The following is a 6,000-nucleotide window of genomic DNA, read 5'->3' as shown; positions in this document are numbered from 1 at the left end:
GTCCCAGTTGTGGGCTACTACTCCTTTATTTCCCCATAAGAGTCCAGGAAGGGCTCCCACTCTCAGGTTTCCCGCTCCCCAACTGTTGTCTGTCTTGAGTGGGTACCTGCATCCCTCTCTCTTTGGACTGCGTATTTCCAGACTGCACTGTTCCTTGTATTCACTGAGTTTCCCAGCAAAGACAGGTTGCCCAAAGACGCCTGCTTGCTTTCTCCTCAGAGAGGGATAACAGATGTAATTACTGCTGTTATAAGGTATCACAGAGCACTTAATATGCAAACCTACTTTATTCTTAAGGTGAAAAGCATTGCAGAGAAAAATATATTCAAAACAGTAGAAGAACCTACAAGCATACTAATAAGCTTTGCAGGGTTAAACCCAACGCTAACACAGATTTTGGCAGGAACAGTCCTTTAAAGCCGCAACCAAGGGGGATTTTTTGTGGTCACAGGTTCATCACAGCCTCAGCTCAGAACAAGCACCTAGTTTTATGGGGCCTCAATAGGCCCAGTCCTTCCAACCCCACCCTAATGGATTTGGAGCTTCCATGGGACCAGGGACCTGTCCATTTGCTGGATCAGGAAGAAGGCCCTGAGCCAGTTTAAAACCAGGCTATTTATCCAAAAAAACTTTCTTTGTTGGCCCCTGAAGAATCCAGTTTGAACTAGTATATGCACATGCACACCTCTCCAGGGGGTGGCTTCTAAGGGTTCCTAATGGAGGAAATACATAAGCATGTCTTGCCACAATAACACATACACAATTGCATTTTTAATAAAACAGACCCCAAAAGTATAAACTCTAATTCAGAAAAAAAGACTGGAAATATCCATATACAGGAAGAATCCTGCATTATTGGTGAGAGGGTCAAACAGGGACTTGCAAACTCTTCCAGCAGTGCCTTTGTCTAATTTGAATGGGCAACCGGCAGTTTCCTTTATGGTCCAAGAGGGATGGGGATTCTCCATTGTGCTCTATGGGATCATAGAATAGAATATCAGGGTTGGAAGGGACCTCAGGAGGTCATCTAGTCCAACCCCCTGCTCAAAGCAGGACCAATTCCCAACTAAATCATCCCAGCCAGGGCTTTGTCAAGCCTGACCTTAAAAACCTCTAAGGAAGGAGATTCCACAACCTCCCTAGGTAACCCATTCCAGTGCTTTCACCACCCTCCTAGTGAAAAAGTTTTTCCTAATATCCAACCTAAACCTCCCTCACTGCAACTTGAGACCATTACTCCTTGTTCTGTCATCAGGTACCACTGAGAACAGTCGAGACCCATCCTCTTTGGAGCCCCCTTTCAGGTAGTTGAAAGCAGCGATCAAATCCCCCCTCGTTCTTCTCTTCTGCGGACTAAACAATCCCAGTTCCCTCAGCCTCTCCTCATAAGTCATGTGCTCCAGACCCCTAATCATTTTTGTTGCCTTCCGCTGGACTCTTTCCAATTTTTCCACATCCTTCTTGCAGTGTCGGGCCCAAAACTGGACACAGTACTCCAGATGAGGCCTCACCAATGTCGAATAGAGGGGAATGATCATGTCCCTCGATCTGCTGGCAATGCCCCTACTTATACAGCCCAAAATGCCATTAGTCTTCTTGGCAACAAGGGCACACTGTTGACTCATATCCAGCTTCTCGTCCACTGTAACCCCTAGGTCCTTTTCTGCAGAACTGCTTCCTAGCCATTCGGTCCCTAGTCTGTAACAGTGAATGGGATTCTTCTGTCCTAAGTGCAGGACTCTGCACTTATCCTTGTTGAACCTCATCAGGTTTCTTTTGGCCCAATCCTCTAATTTGTCTAGGTCCCTCTGTATCCTATCCCTACCCTCCAGTGTATCTACCACTCCTCCCAGTTTAGTGTCATCTGCAAACTTGCTGAGAGTGCGGTCCACGCCATCCTTCAGATCATTAATGAAGATATTGAACAAAACCAGCCCCAGGACCGACCCTTGGGGTACTCCGCTTGAAACCAGCTGCCAACTAGACATGGAGCCATTGATCACTATCCGTTGAGCCCAATGATCTAGCCAGCTTTCTATCCACCGCATAGTCCATTCATCCAGCCCATACTTCTTTAACTTGCTGGCAAGAATACTGTGGGAGACTGTATCAAAAGCTTTGCTAAAGTCAAGGAATAACACATCCGCTGCTTTCCCCCATCCACAGACCCAGTGATCTCATCATAGAAGGCAGTTAGGTTAGTCAGGCATGACTTGCACTTGGTGAATCCATGCTGACTGTTCCTGATCACTTTCCTGTCCTCTAAGTGCTTCAGAATTGATTCCTTGAGGACCTGCTCCATGATCTGCTAGGTGTTGAGTTCTTTGGAGAATCTAGCCTCAGTTGTGGGTGCTGAGTCCTTTGGAAATATCTGGCCTTCGCTAATCAAAAAAAAATCTTTGGGCTCCACGCTTGAAACTAGCTTCCCCGGGGTAGTTCCCCCTTTGGTTAACTCGCATATCTCTAAGGCAGTTGGAATCCACGGCTGCCCCATATTTAGACTTAATGGGAATCGCCTGTAGCAACACCAGCCTAAGAAACCCAGTGAGCATTCCACAGTACTCCCAGAGCAGGAGCTGGAATGCTGTAGAGCTCTCCTTCACCTCTCCTCCGGCTATCAGGTGAATTAAGTTATTCTTTCAGCCCCCTGTTTATTCTGTCTTACTGACCCGAATTCAATTCCTTGCTCTACCACAGACTTCCAAAGTTCCCTGGAGCAAATTATCCATTCCACATACAGCTCGAATGACCTCTGTATCCGAGTGCTTTCTGTTTGTGCACTGAGTGTTGTGACATTCTTTCTCGCCGCCTCTCTGTGCCTCAGTTTACCATCTGTAAAATGGAGGTTATAGAACTTCCCAATCTCAAAGGGGTGCTGTGAGGATAAATGTATTAACAATTGTGAGGTGCTCGGATACTACAGTAATGGAGGCCAGATAAGCATCTTAGCTAGACAGACAGTCCCTGCCTCAAAGAGCTTGTAATCTAAATAGACAAGACAGACAAAGTGGGAGAGCAAGGCAATATTATTGTTCTCATTGTACTGATGGAGAAGCTTGGAGAAATAAGAGACTTGCTTTAGGTCAAACAGAGGGTCTGTGGCAGAGCCAGGACTAGAACCCCAGATCTGTTGAGTCCCAATCCAGTGTCTTCACTGCAAGACTTTTATTTAGCAAGTAGAGAATGCAACTTTGATTTTAAAATGCACCCTTGTTGTTAAGGTACCTTGGAGAGATGTAATGTGTCCTCACGCAGAGACACTTCCCATCCCTTGTTCCCGTTCCCAGGAGATAGTACAGGATGCTGCTCTCTGAACAATAATCAGTCTCTTTCAATAGCTGTCTCAGTGTTTGGCGTTGTGGGTGTTACCATTAGTATGCTAAGCAGAGGTATTGCATTCTGTGCTTCAGGGATGTTATATAGACACTTGGTAATAACTGCATTGAGTTTGAATAGTCAGAATCTGTCAATCTGCCAAGGAGATGGCTCTCTCTGAAGCGTACAGCCTTTTTAATAATTTTTTTTTAGTAAATATATTTAAATGCAAAGTGGTAACATTCATTGAACAGATGTGCAATGTACTTTTGAATACAGGATAATAAGCAGCCATAACAACTGCTCAGAAACCAAGAGCAACTGGGTCCTAGCTCCCAAAATGACACTACTACCCAGTCTACCGACAGACGATGGGCTGTGATTTCAACCATGCTCGCATGGTCTTTCTGTCAACTCCACCTAAAGACTATGTCTACAGAGCTTCATTTGTGCCAGGGCTTGGCAGTTCATAGCCCCGGCACCTCTGGGCTTGCTGCATCAGTTATGAATGTAAAAAAATTGCTTGAGCCCTGGCACCTCTTTCATTACAAATTCAACACTGCATTGTCTACACACAAAAGCTGTACTGCTTTAACTCTACCAGTATGGATGCATTTATAGTGGTATAAAGATGTTTTGTAGTGGTATAGTTTATTCACCTAAGGGAAGTGGAATACTGCTGGAGTGACAGAACCACCTTTTTACTGGTATAATTGTATCCATACTAAAGATTGTGCTAGTATAACTATATTGGTTAAAAAAAAAAAAAGCACTGTACCCTGATGACCTATCTAGAGTGTATAACCTAACATTATGTACACGCTAAGATACTATACCTCTACCTCGATATAACGCTGTCCTTGGGAGCCAAAAAACCTTACCACGTTATAGGTGAAACAGCGTTATATCGAGGCAGAGGTGTAATAACTGAGCTAGTGGAAATTTTTCATATGAAAAATGGCCTTTTTAAAAAAATTACAAAATGTTGACAATTTTTTTCTGTTTTTCAACAAACCAACTCCCAAATCTGATAAATTTAGGAAAAAATGTTTGGTTTTTTGTTTTGTGGAAGATAATTACCATTTTCTGCCTACCTCTGTAATTCACATTTCACTGTAAGACAGTTGCACCTTCTCTTTCTCTCCCTTGGCTATGTAGCGATCCCTCATGGGTTGTTGAGATCTTTCTGTCTTGTCAATATAGAAAACTACGAATTCATAGTTTCAACTAATTTTCAATTAGCAATTTCTCCTTTTCTTCATAATATACCTTTTAAAAAGCTATTGAATCATGCCCTTAATGCTCAATGTCTCTGTGTTCACTACTATATAAAATGGTGTGTTTTTACTCAGAGTTAGCTATTTCAATGTAAATCCTAGCAGAGACAAGGCACGGGTAGTCTTTACCTTGCTATAGCTAGGTCAATGCTACACCCCTCCTCTAACGTTTCCCTGGACTAGCTACATCAATGTAAAGGCTACCTGTGCTTCATCTATACTAGGACTTTACACTGAGAAATGCATTTTTTTTCCCAGTGAAGACACAGCCTTTAAAACCAGTCTCCTTCTAGAGCCAATGCTGATTCCCTAAATTTGCTCCAGTTAAAAGTTCTGTAGATGCAATCGGTGTGAGCCCCATCCTTCGTCAATGGAATTCATTGCTCAGGGAGAATGCCCTTGCTATTGTAGGTTCAGTCCGTTCTTTTATGCTCACGGTTAGCAGTGAGCTTAACGGGGGTAATTGGACATGTCTTGAGCATCCATGCTGTGTGGAGCTGAAGTCTGTTTTAGATCTGTAGGGTGACTCTAAGGCAGATAAATGTAGTTCTAACTGTACGAAACCCAAAAGGGACAGATTTTCACAAAGGATCAGCTATCCAGTTCATAAAGAGTCCTTCTTCCCATCTGTTCATTCTCTGTGCGCACATACACATAAATCTTCATCTTTTAAAATGTTTTCTTTAAATTGTGCTTAGAAAAGAACAACAAATAAAATCATGCAATGAATGAGACAATTAATAAAATTATTACCAGTATTGGGGCCAAACAATATAAGCTTAGACGCTCAACTACCATAAATGTTAATGCGATTTGGGCATCTGGTCATTTGGTGGCTTTGAAAATCTCAGCTGTAATATTTGTTTTGTGCTGTTATGTTCTAGTTTTTCCCTTTTATTGTTAGAACCAAGGCCAGTCAACTAGCCGCCTGCCTTTTCCTTGCCTCCCCCTTTTTTTAAGGTGACATGTTTGGCTAAGTTCCCTCACTACCAACCACCCCATTCCGTTCTCTAGCCAATATCAGAACTATTGTGCCAGAATTAGAAATGTATCCAGATCTGAACACCCCTGAACTTTGAAGTTCATTTTAGTTCCAGACTTAACAGCTCAAAACCATAATTGTGCTGAAATACCTCAAGAGCCTCTGTTGTTAGCTTATTTCTAGAACTTGGAAGCACCAGAAATCTTGCAAGATTTGCAGCCCAATTTTCAAAGACTTACAAGCTCCAGAGAATTTGTGTAAAATTCAGAGACACCCTATTAGTATTTATTATATAATGTTTATTCAATGCCCAGAAGTAAATGCACTACAGATCCCTGCCCCAAGGAGTTTATGATCTAAGAGGATAATACAAAGGTAAAAGAGAAAAAGATGGAAGACTTTTCTTAATAATAAGCTTTGCACAAC

This window comes from Malaclemys terrapin, chromosome 15 (assembly GCF_027887155.1).
Source record: "Malaclemys terrapin pileata isolate rMalTer1 chromosome 15, rMalTer1.hap1, whole genome shotgun sequence".
Classification (NCBI taxonomy): Eukaryota; Metazoa; Chordata; order Testudines; family Emydidae; genus Malaclemys; species Malaclemys terrapin.
This window is presented reverse-complemented; position numbering follows the sequence as displayed.